The following is a 15003-nucleotide window of genomic DNA, read 5'->3' as shown; positions in this document are numbered from 1 at the left end:
TGATTTACTTCCTTCCCCTTCATCCCCATTTATCCTTGGATGTTTACATCTGTACAGAACATAAGTATGTGGTTAGTTCAGATGGAAGAGAAATTTTGCCTTTAACATGACTTAAAGTTTAAGTGATACAGTATATGTGACTAGTGATCTGGAGTGCTTCTAAAATACACCTCTACCTTGATATAACGTGACCCGATATAACCCGAATTCGGATATAAGGCAGTAAAGCAGTACTCCGGGGGAGGGCGGGGCTGCACACTCCGGTGGATCAAAGCAAGTTCGATTATAAGCATTATGTCGAAGTAGAGGTGTATGTCCAATCCAGGAGACTGATGCCCTTTAGTCACAGCAGGCACAGTGGTGCTTGTGTTAGCTTCAGCAGACCACCCGCCATTATTTATTAATTTTTTTTATTTAAATCTAGTATTCTATTAGGGTTCACACTGAGTGATGTACAAACACATAGGAAGAAATGGTCACTGCTCCAAAAAGCTTCAATCTCAACACACAAAACAGAAAAATATTGATCGATTCCTTATAAGCAAAATATCAAAGGTATAAAACTTCTCTACATGTTAAAATAAATATCCCTCAAACCATTCTCTCCCCCTCTCTGTTCTGACCTCTAACCAGCCTGCTCTTCTATTGCTGACCAAAGATCAATGGGCAAGATCTTCAACTGAGGTAAATTAACATGACTGTGTTAACTTCAGTGCACCAGCTGACAGTCTGTCCCGCTTTGTGTCTAGTCTGTCCTGGAGGGACCATCAAGGCATGAAAGCTTTCCCCTCTCCATACCTATTCAGTGCTTGCCTCTCTGCTGAGACAGCCAATAGTTGCAGTTGTGGCTTTGTGATTGGACATGTCTGCTAGAAATGAGACTGAAACAACAAATTCATTTCACATAGTCCATCTAAAAAGCTGTAAAATGACAACTGTTACTGGTCACTACACATCAGGACTGGATTGAACTGGCTGTGCTTTAAAGTCTGAAGACTTCTATAATCCATTTTAAATCTCTTGGTCTCCCAAGAGATATTACAAATAGTCTTCATGTGAGGATGAATTTCAGTTTCACTGCCTTAGTTAAAATTACTGGCTTTTCTGCTCTTTGCTTACCATATATAAAGCATTTTGGAATATTTTTGAATTAGTGCTATATAAAACCATAGTTTAAATAGATCTAGGGACAGCATGTTACTAGAAACTGTTTACTATTAGTTTATTTAAACTTTTTTTTTTAACTGTCTTGCGGTTGCTCTTGGGTTGTGTTCTCTTCACATTTCACAAGCTGAGCAGGGTTGGGCTGAGATTCAGAGAGCACTTGGATATGAGGTCTCAAAGGAACATTTAGGAAATGGTGTTGGTGATTCCATAGGTAGAAATACAGAAATTTGGTGTACTGGATCAAGTCCCTCTAATCTAGTATCTTATTTGTGAGTGTGGCTAGCACCTGATGCTTCAGAAGAATGTGCAAGAAACCCCAGAGAAGACAACGAAGTCGTCTTCTTTTTTTTTTTTTTTTAAATATCAGACTTGATTTGACTTTGAATGAAAATGAAATCTCCCTGTGTCTTTGCATTTTGAGAATAGGTAAATAGGAGTGATTGACTTTACCTTGTCCATACCATTGTTTTGTATACCCCATGTCCCCTCACCAAACTAAATGGTACCAATCTTTTTAGTCTCTCTTCATTTGGAAGTCTTTCCATACTTGTAATAACTTTTCTTATCTAATTCTGACCATATTAAAAATGGTCAGAGACAGACGGTAAAATATTATTAAATATTAGGTCTCTGGCTATAGCTATATCTGTCTATAAAATATTGTGTGTGTGAGAGAGAAAACAGAACTGAACACAGTACTCCAGGTGAGGCTATGCCATTGATAAAACAGATAATACTTTTAGTTTTTTTTCTTAGCATTTGGTTTTTGAATGCTGCTGCATTTGATTAGACGTTTTTCATTGAGCAATTCCACAATGATGCCTAGATCTCTTTTCCATGACAGCCACAGCTAATTTAGAAACTGGTCATTAAAATTATTCCTTCCAACCTTGCTTTTGTAAACATTGACTTTCATCTGTATTATGCTGCCCGTTTACCTAGTTTGGTTAGGAACCTTTGAAGTTCGTCACAGTAGCCTTGTCTAATCTAAATTTTGTCACTAGCAAACTTTGCCACCTCACTGCTTGTCCCCTTTTCCAGGTCATTAATAAATGTTAACCAACACTGGTCTAAAACAGAGGCATGTGGCAAAAACATTAACCCTGCTGTTAACATTTTTTGCCAAGTTAACTACTTTGTCTTGTCTCTTTGTATCTAATCTATGGTGATATTTTACTTCTTGCTCCATGATTTAGATTCCTTCTATAGCCTTTTGTTAGGGACTCTGTCAGACTTTTTGGAAAGTCCAAATAAATCCCATCAAATAATGGTGGGGTTTTTTTGTTTTTTTTTAAGACACTTGACGTACTCGAAATCTAATATGTTAGAGGGCCATGATTTTCCTTTGCCAAAGTGGTTTCAATTTGTTCCTGTCTTATGTTCTAAATGGTCTATGAAATAACTAAAAGTAGAATTAGCCGGTTCACTTGGTACAGAAGAAGGGCTCACTGGCTTACTTCTCTGGATTACTTTTTGTACATTTGCAAACATAGGTACAACATGTTCTCTCCAATCCTTCTGAAGTACCTGATTTTTAAGGAGAGAGTGCATATTTTTCTCAGCTCAGTCGCTTCATTTTTTTAGTTCCCTCATAACTCTTGGATGTAGATCCTGTGGATCTGGTGACTTATTACTAGTTAATCAATTTGTTTTAACACATTGATGTCTAACAGTACCTCATCTAACCTACCTTGGGCCTACTATTTTCAGGAAAGCATTTTCCCAGTGTCCTGTGTGGTAAAGCTTAATTTTAAAAAACCCACACGCTTTCTCAGCAATACTGTTGTTCTCCTTAACTGCCCCTTTGTGATCCAGTGCAACTGTTAATTCTCTAATCTTTGTACACTTAAAGAATTTCATGCTAGTGTTTTTATATCTTTAACTTTTTGGTCTCCCACACTTCCATTTCACCAGCCGTGGTTTAATTATGCTCCTTTCTATTTGCTCCACTGGGTTTGGATTTCCATTTTCACATCCGAAGAAGTGAGCTTTAGCTCACGAAAGCTCATGCTACAATAAATTTGTTAGTCTTTAAGGTGCCACAAGTACTCCTGTTTTTTTTTGCGGATACAGACTAACACGGCTGCTACTCTGAAACCTGTCATTTTCTGAGGCATACTCATTTGTCATGAATAACCCCTTGGATGTTGCCATTTAACCATAATATTTCCCCCCGCCCCCTTGCCTTCCTGCTTCTTTTCCTTGTTAAATGGTATGCACACCTTCTATAATGCTTATGGTTTGTTTAAGTAGCTTTCATGCTGAGACTAAGGGTTTTAATTTCCTCACTTTTGAATCTCTTCCCAACCTCATACATTCAAAATAGAATTGTACTGCACTGTCACCAGAATAGCTCCATCTTTATTTGTGGTGTTTAATGCATTTGATATTAAGGACCCCTGACCAAGAAGCCCTCCTCTAGTGGAAATTGCTTTACCTAGTAGACCCTGACATTTCATTAATTAGAAAGGAGATTCTACTGCAGGGTGAATAGATGTGCAGAGTCTGGCAGTGGTGAAAGAATAAAGAGAATATATTGAGCAGCCCATGCTACTAAAAAAGGAGAGTCAAGGCCCTCTGTTACACAACTACATTTGTAATGAAGATGTGCTAAAATCCCTAACCAAGCTGTCATGCAGGAGCCCTGGGTAAGGTTCTGCCTATATGGCAAGTTACAAACAGGTCATGAGACAATGGTTTTGAAATTGGGCAGCTTATATTACTAGGTTAGTGTGTTGTGCACACAGGGCCCAGTGGTGGAGATGTAAGCAAACTGCAAAACATGCAAAACAATCTCGTGAGGATCAGTATGGCAGGTGTACAGACTTGCCTCTATTCTGAGCATAGATGGGTGGGGGTGGGGGGGGAAATCATCAACCCCACAGCAGATTTTCTCATTCTTGTAGCTTGTTAAACCATTCCTGAATGGCATTAAAAAAAAACCCTATGTTACTGCTTTTCTGTTGCAAGAAAAGCCTTCATTAAATGAGTTGGTGTAATCACTGCCCAACCTTGCCTGAAACAGCATGCAGATAGATAGCGGGAGAAACAGTGAACTGTGACCCCTTTCCCAGCTTACTCATATTGACTTTCAAGCCAATTTGGAAGGTGACCTGAAATGGGAGGGGGGAGGAAGGAAGAGCAGATTTGTGCCACTTCTTTGGCTTCATTTTGATTTATAGAAGGTTTGAAAGTTTGTGTGTGTGTCTGTATGTTTTCCACCCACCCCCACATTTTACTCCTAAAAATTAGTATGTTTTTTGCTGAAGCTCTCAGTTGGAGGCCCCAGAGATATGGCGTGGGGGCACTGCCATTCCTAACTATTTGTTAATCATAGGAATTAAATACTGTAGTGCAACCCCACCTCCCTCACCTTTTAAATGGTCTGTGTAAAAATCACTTCTCTTAATACACCCAGTCAATTTGGTTGGTTTTCGGGGCATCATAAGCCTGTGATATTATCCATAAGCTTTCAGGAAATCAGAGTAGGTAAAACATGAATTTTAATGGGGAAAACCCACAACATTTCAGGCTGTCTTTTATACATCATAATGAAACAAGACTCTTGAAACCACCTCTTAGTTCTTGTGCAGGTTAAGCACAGTGTTCTTTAAATCATTCAAATGCTCTTCCTCCTCCTTCCCCTCCTCCCCCCTTCCTTAAGCAGGAATTACCAGTCACACTAGACAAGGTGGGAAGAGACTGGGGTTTTCCCTACGCTTTCGTCTATGAAAATCTTCACACTTTATTTCCCTACAGTCTCTTCTTTGTAACATTTGTAATGTCACTTCGCCTCCATCATGTAGCATCTTTAACTGCTGTTGTAACCCACTTTGTGTCACCTGGTAGGTGTGCTGAGCAGTGACACAACCTGCTCGCTATCCCTGGAGGAGATGGAGAGATTCCTGCATGTATGCATGCATACAGGTTTTGCAGCTGGGGAAATTAGAGCCCAGAATTAGGTGTGTGCAGTAACATGGCATGAATTATTGATTAATTTGCAACACTTCTCTTGTACTGGGATCCCTATTTAAGGGACACCACCCAGTTTTTAAAAAAACGTCTGAGGTTTTTCATCAGTTGTTGCAAAGTAACACCTACGATTACTATACGTTTAGAAAAATCTGTTTCAGTTGTGGTTACTGTGCATTGAAAGTGCAATGTCTGTAGTCTGTTTCCCCTCTTGTCCGTGAGCCTTTCCTACACTGAAATAGTTATCTGACAATCCTTAGTAGTCAGTTGCATTTTTTTTAAACATTTGTTTAAAAAGAATTGAATATAGTACAGAATAAACAGCATATAGCCTTTTCAGCTGCACTGCTATGACTTTTGCAGTTGGGGAGAGGGTGATCAGCACAAGCAACTTCTTTTCCCCTGGCTTATTCCTCAGGCTAGAGATGCACCGTAAATTTTCCAAGTCCTTGTTATGTCTTTCTGTCTTCTGCCTGTGTGAGGTGGCACTCTGTCCAATATACACATACGAACAGCCATACTGGGTCAGACCAAAGGTCCATCCAGTCCAGTATCCTTTCTACCGACAGTGGCCAATGCCAGGTGCCCCAGAGGGAGTGATCTCTCTCCTGCCATCCATCTCCACCCTCTGACAAACAGAGGCTAAGGAACACCATCCCTTTACCCATCCTGGCTAACAGCCATTAATGGACTTAACCTCCATATCTAGTTCTCTTTTAAACCCGGTTACAGTCCTAGCCTTTAAAAGCAGCAAAGAGTCCTGTGGCACCTTATAGACTAACAGACGTTTTGGAGCATGAGCTTTCATGGGTGAATACCCACTTCGTCCTAGCCTTCACAACCTCCTCAGGCAAGGAGTTCCACAGGTTGACTGTGCGCTATTTGAAGAAGAACTTCCTTTTATTTGTTTTAAACCTGCTGTCCATTAACTTCATTCGGTGGCCCCTAGTTCTTATATTATGGGAACAAGTAAATAACATTTTTCCTTATTCACTTTCTCCACATCACTCATGATTATATATACATCTATCATATTCCCCCCCTTAGTTTCCTCTTTTCCAAACTGAAAAGTCGTAGCCTCTTTAATCTCTTCTCATATGGGACCTGTTCCAAACCCCTAATCATTTTAGTTGCCCTTTTCTGAACTTTTTCTTATGCCAGTATATCTTTTTTTGAGATGAGGAGACCACATCTGTATACAGTATTCAAGAGATGGGAATACCATGGATTTATATAAGGGCAATAAGATATTCTCCGCCTTAATCTCTGTCCCTTTTTAATGACTCCTAACATCCTGTTTGCTTTTTTGACTGCCGCTGCACGCTGCATGGACGTCTTCAGAGAACTATCCATGATGACTCCAAGATCTTTCCTGATTAGTTGTAGCTAATTTAGCTACATCATATTGTATGTAGAGTTGGGGTTATTTTTCCCAATGTGTGTTACTTTACACATTAAATTTCATTTGCCATTTTGTTGCCCAATCACTTAGTTTTGTGAGGTCTTTTTGAAGTTCTTCACAGTCTGCTTTGGTCTTAACTATCTTGAGCAGTTTAGTATCATGTGCACACTTTGCCACCTCACTGTTTACCCCTTTCTCCAGATCATTTATGAATAAGTTGAATAGGATTGGTCCTAGGACTGACCCTTGGGGAACACCACTAGTTACCCCTCTCCATTCTGAAAATTTACCATTTAGTCCTACCTTTGTGCCTTGTCTTTTAACCAGTTCTCAGTCCATGAAAGGACCTTCCCTCTTATCCCATGACAACTTAATTTATGTAAGAGCCTTTCGTGAGGGACCTTGTCAAAAGCTTTCTGGAAATCTAAGTACACTATGTCCTCTCGATTTCTCTCTTGTCCACATGTTTGTTTGACCCCTTCAAAGAACTCTAATATATACATGATTTCCCTTTACAGAAACCATATTGACTTTTGCCTAACAAGTTATGTTCTTTTATGTGTCTGACAATTTTATTCTTTACAATTGTTGGACTTACTGGTCTGTAATTTCTGGGATCACGCATAAGCTTCTAAATAATTTAGTTATGATGTCATTGTTTCTGCATCTCCACACTGGGATGTCATAATAGCTAGAAGTCCTTGTGGCACCTTAGACTAACAAATTTATTTGAGCATAAGCTTTCGTGGGCTAAAACCCACTTCATCGGATGCATGCAGTGGAAAATACAGTAAGAAGGGGTGTGTGTGTGCGCGCGCACACAGAACATGAAAAAATGGGTGTTGCCATACCACCTGTAACGAGTAATTAATTAAGGTGAGCTATTAGATGAGCTATTATCACAGGAGGGGAAAAAAAAACATTTGTAGTGATAATCAGGATGGCTCATTTCCAACAGTTGACAAGAAGGTGTGAGTAACAGTAGGGGAAAAATTAGCATGGGGAAAGAGTTTTTATTCTGTATAATGACCAATCCACTCCCAGTCTTTATTCAAGCCTAATTTAATGGTGTCTAGTTTGCAAATTAATTCAAATTCTGCAGTTTCTTGTTGGAGTCTGTTTTTGAAGGGTTTTTTGTTGGAATATTGCGACTTTGAGATCTGTAATTGAATGACCAGGGAGGCTGAAGTGTTCTCCGGATGGTTTTTGAATGTTAGAATTCTTGACATCTGATTTGTGTCCATTTATTCTTTTGTGTAGAGACCCTCAATTGGCGTAAATTGATTTAGTCACTTGATTTTTAATGGAACCATGCCTGTTTACACTAGCTGAAGATCTGGCCCCATATGAGCAAATATTAAGTAAAATCTTAGGTGTGGTTTTTTTGGAGGAGCGGGAGTTCTTTTATGTGTCTGGTTCTCTTTAGGGAAAGGGAATGGAGAAGGAGCCTGCTTTGTGCAGTGTGTGGATTTTTTTTTTTTTTTTTTTTTTTTTTTTAAGGTGGTGGTTTTTTTTATTGGCATCTTCCAAGTCCTTTCAAAACAGTGATCTATCACCACAGATGGAGTATATATATTTTTCCTTTTTAATTTATTTAAAGTCAATTTAAATCATCCAGCCTGCTTCTAAAGCTTGGGAGTGTGTCTTCCATATGAGTTCCACTTCACCCATCTTCTTCCCCTCCCACACAAGGTTTTGTTGTTTGTGTTTTTTTTCTGTAAAACCTGACAGGTGTGGTGTGAACACAATAGCAGAAACCAGAAACTCCAGTATTTTAGGCCTGATCTACACTAGAGCCGGACTTACACATAAAGTTGCACTGGTTTAACAAAAGGTGTATTCTGCAGAGCAAGATAAACAGCTACAGGTTTAAACCAGTCGAACAGTGCCCAGGCAGGGATTTGTAACAGTTTAGCTAAATCCTTTAAAAATCAATTTAAGTTTAAACCTCTGCAACTTTTCTGTGTAGATAACCATAGGAAAACATTTGTGTGTGTGTGTGTGTGCATGTGTGTTGGCTAACGGAATGTTAAGCATCTTTTAGCACCTAGTGTAGACCGGATTTAACACCACCTTGTAAAAATATTTCTGTTTCATGGTCAATGCTAGGGGAAGACATGTTTTAAACCTCATCTTAACTAGGGGTATGGCTACACTGGCAATTTGCAGCGCTGGAAAGCCTCCACCAGCGCTGCAATTAGTAAGTGGCCACACCTGCAGGGCACTTCCAGCGCTGCAACTCCCTGGCTGCAGCGCTGGCCGTACACCTCACTCGGCATGGGGAATAAGGATTCCAGCGCTGGTGCTGCAGCGCTGGTCATCAAGTGTGGCCACACACCAGCGCTGTGATTGGCCTCCAGGGTATAAGGTGTATCCCAGAATGCTTTTATAAATTACTCTTTGTTTTGTTATGCAGCCTCTCTTTGTTTTGTTGTGAACGAGCTCCGATCGGAGCTCCGTTGCCGTTGCTGCTTATCTAAAAAACAAACAGAGCTCCTGTTTGCTGTGATCATCTGTACCTGGCTGTAAACAATCAAATGAGATTGCAGGCAGGGAGGGAATGAAACAGTGGGGAGTCGTGTTGGCTGCAGGCTGTTTGCAATTAAGAGTTAAGACTAAGGGGTTGGAAACATGTTCTGATTTTTCAAGTCAGGAAGCTAAACACACAGTGTTGGCTCCAAAAATCCCCTCTCTCTCTCCCCGCGCTCCCTGTCACACTAGACCCCACTCCACCCCCTCTTTTGAAAAGCATGTTGCGGCCACTTGAATGCTGGGATAGCTGCCCATAATGCATCACTCCCAGCAGCGCTGCTAATGCTGCAAATGTGGCCACACACCAGCGCCGGTAGCTGTGAGTGTGGCCACACACCAGCGCTGCTCCTACACAGCTGGATGACCAGCGCTGCAAACTACCAGCGCTGCAAACCGTAAGTGTAGCCATACCCTAGATCCTTAGTGGTGTTTAAAACCTTGTAAGCTAATTATTATTATTTTTTTTAAAGAAGAAAAATAATCTTCTCCTTTTCAGACACATCCCTTCAGTCTAGATTAGATCTTGCTATTGATTCTGACACAATCTCTGTGCCTTAGAGTAAATTGCTTACCTTTGCATCTCCAGATGCCGCCTCAGTGAAAAAATGGGACAACAAATACTTCACACAGCCACCAAGTGACTGACTGATATTTGTAAAGCTATTTGAAGATCAACATTTCTAGGTATTTATTATAGTTAAAAAGTTTTCAATCACTCTGTAGTAACTTGCTTTCCTTAGCAGATTTTTCTGATTTAAAAATGGAAACTGACCATGGTTCAGGAAACTTGGTAAATGGAAACATTCTCCTTGCTGCATTTTAGCTAATGGCTCCTCTTTGCACCCGATTTGCTTTGTCTTTGTTACTTTGTCACTGTGGGCTTTTTCTTTTTTTAAAAGGGTTGTGTCTTTTCAGCCTTATGACATTTAAAGGGTCTCTTCCCACTCTCAAAGTGAGAAAACTCCCATTGATTTCAATGCTGCGTGTGAGGTCACACCACGCAGAGGATGCCATTTTGAAGAGCGCCTTGCCAGCAGGACCTCTCATGCGGGGGTGTGTGTGTGTGTGAGAGAGAGAAAGAGAGATTGATCCTGCCAGCAGGAGCAGGGCACTCTCTTAAAAAGGGCATTTTCCATGCATGAAACCCAATAAAATCATATTCAGTTTTGTCTTGGTACCAGACAAGGGATGAACGATTTAAAAAAAACAGGACTGCTCATCTTAAATCAGGATGAATGGTCCTTCTACTCCTTTCCTTCAGGTGGAATGAGGAGTCTTGTTTCATGATACCATCACTCAATCACCAGCCAGCCCTCTGCAGTCAGTGCAGGCTGAGTCTCCTTCATCACTCCCTTCCAAGTCCTATGGATAGATAATACAACCAAAGACTACATAAGCTTTTCCCCACCATGGGATTCCCTGGGAACTGTGCAGCCAGATGGTAATCCCTAGTATCATGACTCCAATGGATCTGTGCTGGGCATGGGGGGACAGAGCCTGTGACTTGAGAGACCTGGGTTCAGTTGCCTGCTGTGCCACAGACTTCCAGTGTGACCAGGGGCAAGTCGCCTAGTCTCTCTGTACCTCAGTTTTTCCAAATGTCAAATGGGAATAACAGCACTTCCCTACCTCACAGGGGAGTTGAGGATAAATGCATTAAAGACTGTGAGATGCTCTGATACTATGGTAAAAGAGGCCAGATATGTAGCTTAGAGAATGGAGGGGGTGCTGCCAGTGACCAAAGTTGGTGCAGGGCCTCCATATATGTTCCTGGTATCACACAGATTGGAGGGGCGGGGGGAGGGAAGGGAGACCTACCAGGTTAGAAAGAATCTTGTCTACACCCCACCCCCGGCAAAATAGTTTGAAGTAATTGCCGCAAGAAATTCCATGTAAAAAGCACCCGCCCTACCACTACCACTTTTGAAATGGGAAGGCTCCTTTGGGGTTTTTTGTTACCACTTGTGTGTTTAGACAAAGCCCAAGTTGTACCACTTTAATTATACGGGTATAGTTAATGCAGTACAAACCCCACCCTTTAGTGCGAATGTAGTTGCACTGGTGTAACTATGCTTTTACTAGTATAGCTTATTCCTCTTCCCATACAGAAATAAGCTGCATCATTATAGGCATATGTACTCTGGTATAACTGCATATTATTTAAAAATTACACATCCCAGTGACACAATTATACTTGTACAAAAACTGTGTGTACACCAGGCCTCCTTCCACTCCAAGGCATAATTAACACCTGAGGGTCGGGGGAAAGCTGTTTTTGTTAAATGCAGTGCAACACATGTGCTCCTTCTCCAGCCTGGGGACTTGCAGTACACCTCTCCTGAGGAACCCCTCCACCCCCAAAGAAGTTCTCCAGCAAAACCAGGGAAGAACAAACTTGTCATTACTAGAAATATCAGGAATGTTTAAAAAAAATACTCCATCTTGTTTCCTTTTCTTTTGAAGGGGATAAAATAAACGGTCTGGGCCTAGTTTATACCCACACCACACTTGTTGTTGTTGTTGTTGCATGTCACTTCTAAAATCAGTGGGACTGAAATTTGTCTTTTCAAAACACAGCAAATTTTAAAATCAGTTTGAATAAATGTGTGGGGCTTGAAATTTTTTTGGAAGTGGGGGTTATAGTATAGTAGTTCTAATAAATGGCTATGATGAAAACCCCTGGTACCATAAAACAATCCTTTCAGAATGGACTTGAGTTAAATATATCACTAATATTTGGTAGAACTCCAAAGCGTTAAATACCTGTGTGGATGATTGTGTTTGGGGGGGTATAGATATTACTTGTTTTGGGCTAAAAAGCTAATGTCACAAGTTGTTGGGTTTTTTAAAATTAATGTATATTTTCTATATGTTCCTTTTCTGTCTTATGTGTCTATTAATTTAGCACCTATGAGCCCCAGCCCTGGAGCAGGACCCCCATTGTGCTAATTGTTGTACAAACACAGAACAAAGATGGTTCTTGCTCCAAAGAGCTTATGGTCTTAAGTATGAGATAATAGGAGGATACCGACGGGAGTACGAGGAAACGAGACAGCATTGGACAGCATGATAAGTAGTGGTCTTTGCATACCAGGAGCCTAACAAAAGTCTGTTTTTTGTAGGCCTCATGGCAAAGAAGGGTTTTAAGTAGAGATTTTGGAGGAGGAGGTAGCTCTGTCGATGGTTGCAAGAAGTGCTTCCAGCATGAGACAAAGCACGAAGGTGCTCATTTGGAAATGTAACAAGAGAATGATGAAGACTGGCGTCATTGGCTGATTTGGAGGCAGGAGCTGATATCTTAATAGTGAATGAAAGATGATGGGTAGTGTGGGAGTAGGCGGTGAAGAGCCTTGAAAGTGAAGACAATCAGCTTACCTTTGATGTGATAAAGAAGGGGACGCCAATAAAGGGATGCAAAGTCAGGGGTGATGGGATCCAAGTGACCGCTAGGGAAATGATTTTTGCAGCTGCATTCTGATGGAGATGGATTATATTTGTCAAGGACAGAGAAAAGATTGTTGCAGTAATTAAAAATGTGAGATGAAAGCCTGGACAAGAGGTTTTCAGCTGTGTGGATGGATAGGAAAGGCCATATGGTAGATATGTGATGCAGAAAGCATTGGCAAGATTGACGTAGCCTGGCTGTGAGGACCTAGCGGGAGTTTTGAGTTGAGCTGATGTCCAAATTACAAGAAAGCAGGTGGGAAGGGCTATGTAGAGCTGTGGGTCTTCTGTACAGAGTTGGTAGCTGAATTTGTGTTTGCAGATGAGATTACCCAGTGGTAAGGTGTACAGGGAGAAAAGAGGGATCAAGGGACAAAGCCCTATGGAACCCTGCTCCCCCAACCCCTCCTGCCCCTGAAAGTTGGAAGGGGGTTGGAAAGGATTCCCCAAAGGACACACAGAAGGAGCAGTTAGAGAAGTAGGCGCAGAACTAGGAGAGGCTAGAGTGTCACAAGTCAAAGTAGGACACGATTTCAAGAAGAGGAGCATGGTCCTCTGCGTCATCGGTGCCTGACAATTTAAGTCAAAGAGGATGGTGCACTAGTTCAGATCTTTGGCTAGGAAGAGGTAGCTCAAAACTTTGAGAGACATTTCAGTGGACTTCTAGGGGTGAAAACAAGGCTGGAGCGGGTCTTGGATGGAACTAGAGATTGGAGAAACATGTTCAGTGAGCTTAGAAATGTAAGGGAAATGGGGCAGTAGCTGGAGAGACAGGTGAGATTTTGAAGATCCGATTTTGAGATGACAGTCTGCTACTGTGAGGGGAAAGAGCCAGAGGAAAGTGTGTGTTAAGTCTGAGTGGTGAATGCTAAAGATTAGAAACCGGCCTGACTGCAGATTTAATGACCTTTTTTATACCTAACTGACATCAAACTTTGAGATAATGGTGATGTCATTAGCTAATGAAATTTTTTTAGATTGGCCAGTGATCTCAGTCTTGTTTTTTTCCCCTCACTGCCTTTATTTAATTGCAAAACAACCGGATGACTAAAAATCCAAAAGAAGTGTTTGGTTTTTTTGTTTTTTTTTCAATGGTACAGTGACAATTTTCACCACTCTCCATTAGTTAACAAAGGGAAACTTTTGCTAAGGTTGGGAAAACTCACAACCATTTAAACTTCTAAAAGATTTACGTTCAATGTCTTTTTAAAAAATAAATAAATAAATAAAACCTCAGCCATGATTCCTGAGGTTAATTCTTGTCTTTCCATCAATCCTCCTTCCAGTCTGTTATTGCAAGAAGTGAACGTGTCCTTAGCCAAATCCAGTCTTGTGATATGTAGTTGTTACAGAGCCAGCTTTTGAGACAGTCTGATAGCAATGTCACATGGAGCACTAAACCAGTAAGGAGAAAATTTACTGCCAGTCTCCAAAAAGTAGCTTGTGAGAACTTGCTTCTGTTACATACGACCTCATCTCTTTTGGGATGCTGTTACTATCATATATTTTTTGTGGTGCATATACTCTGTTTGGGGAGTGGGTTGTTTTTTGTTTTGTAAGACACTGATAGGATGGCATCTCTATGGGGCAGAATTGAGATAGTTAAACTGACTTTTCAGACCTTCAGAGGCTTGGTTTCTGGTGAATTGAATGAACCTTGGCTCTGAATTTCCTGCCTTTCCTACTGCTTTTTGTTTTTTGTTTTGTTTTTGTTAACTTTGTTTTTGAAAGAGTCACTCAGAATTATAGAGATGCACCTGCAATCCAACATTACTTTAATGAAGCTTTTTGTATGGTACTCTGTCGTCTCATTTGTTTTGCTCTATATTCCTGTCAATTGCAAATGCTTTCGCTGTTTGCATAGATTTATAACTGGTAAAAATGCTAGTCTCTAAAGCAGATCACTTTCTCAGGTACTAAAAACAGACTGCCAAATAATGCAAATAAATGTCATGGAAATTACGAGGGCTTTGGAACCTTAGCATCTCTTATCTTGTATGGCTCAGTGGTATCTTTAATGTGAGTGCAGAGCAGATGGGTCCTTGGTTACATAACTACCCATTCACTGAATTGGGCAGGGTTCTTAGGAAAAGTAGTATGTAATCATGTAATTAAACTATCATACTGCATATGCACAGGGGGGCTGAATTAAGGTTGTATGGAAAACCTTAAACTGTGACATGGCCTAACTTCTGAATGCTTGACTTTACAACTGTGGTATTTTATTTTTTTTAATGTCGCTCTCTTAAGTAATTCCCAGGAGCAGCAACTGCAGGGAAAGTCCTTGCTCTTGAGCTGGCACATGCTTTGTCCGGATGGAATCTTAGGAGAATTTAGCTGCAAAACTCTAAGTCCCTAAGGAGCATTACCAACTGCAGTTTATTTTTTGGAGACTTGAAACTGGGCTGAGTTTTCACGTGGATGGCAAAAGGCACCACCACGGAACACCAGCATGACCTCCCTGCCATATGTCAAGGCCCTGCTCC

At 40.8% G+C, this 15003-nt stretch overlaps 1 protein-coding gene across 2 annotated transcripts in view; it reads left to right on the top strand.

Moving 5' to 3' along the window:
• Window positions 1–15003, top strand: part of DUSP16 (dual specificity phosphatase 16) — a 96203-nt gene that overhangs the window by 14210 nt on the left and 66990 nt on the right. The window contains exon 2 of one of the 2 annotated variants that reach the window (XM_044996041.1): window positions 9660–9757. The exons of the other annotated variant lie outside the window; for it this stretch is intronic. The gene's annotated coding sequence lies outside the window, so the exon portion shown is untranslated. The remainder of the gene's footprint in view (window positions 1–9659; window positions 9758–15003) is intronic. 2 annotated transcript variants of the gene reach the window in all.

The sequence above is a fragment of the Mauremys mutica genome, chromosome 1, assembly GCF_020497125.1.
Source record: "Mauremys mutica isolate MM-2020 ecotype Southern chromosome 1, ASM2049712v1, whole genome shotgun sequence".
Classification (NCBI taxonomy): domain Eukaryota; kingdom Metazoa; phylum Chordata; order Testudines; family Geoemydidae; genus Mauremys; species Mauremys mutica.
The sequence above is the reverse complement of the archived record's forward strand: the minus strand, read 5'-3'. Positions and strand labels throughout refer to the sequence as shown.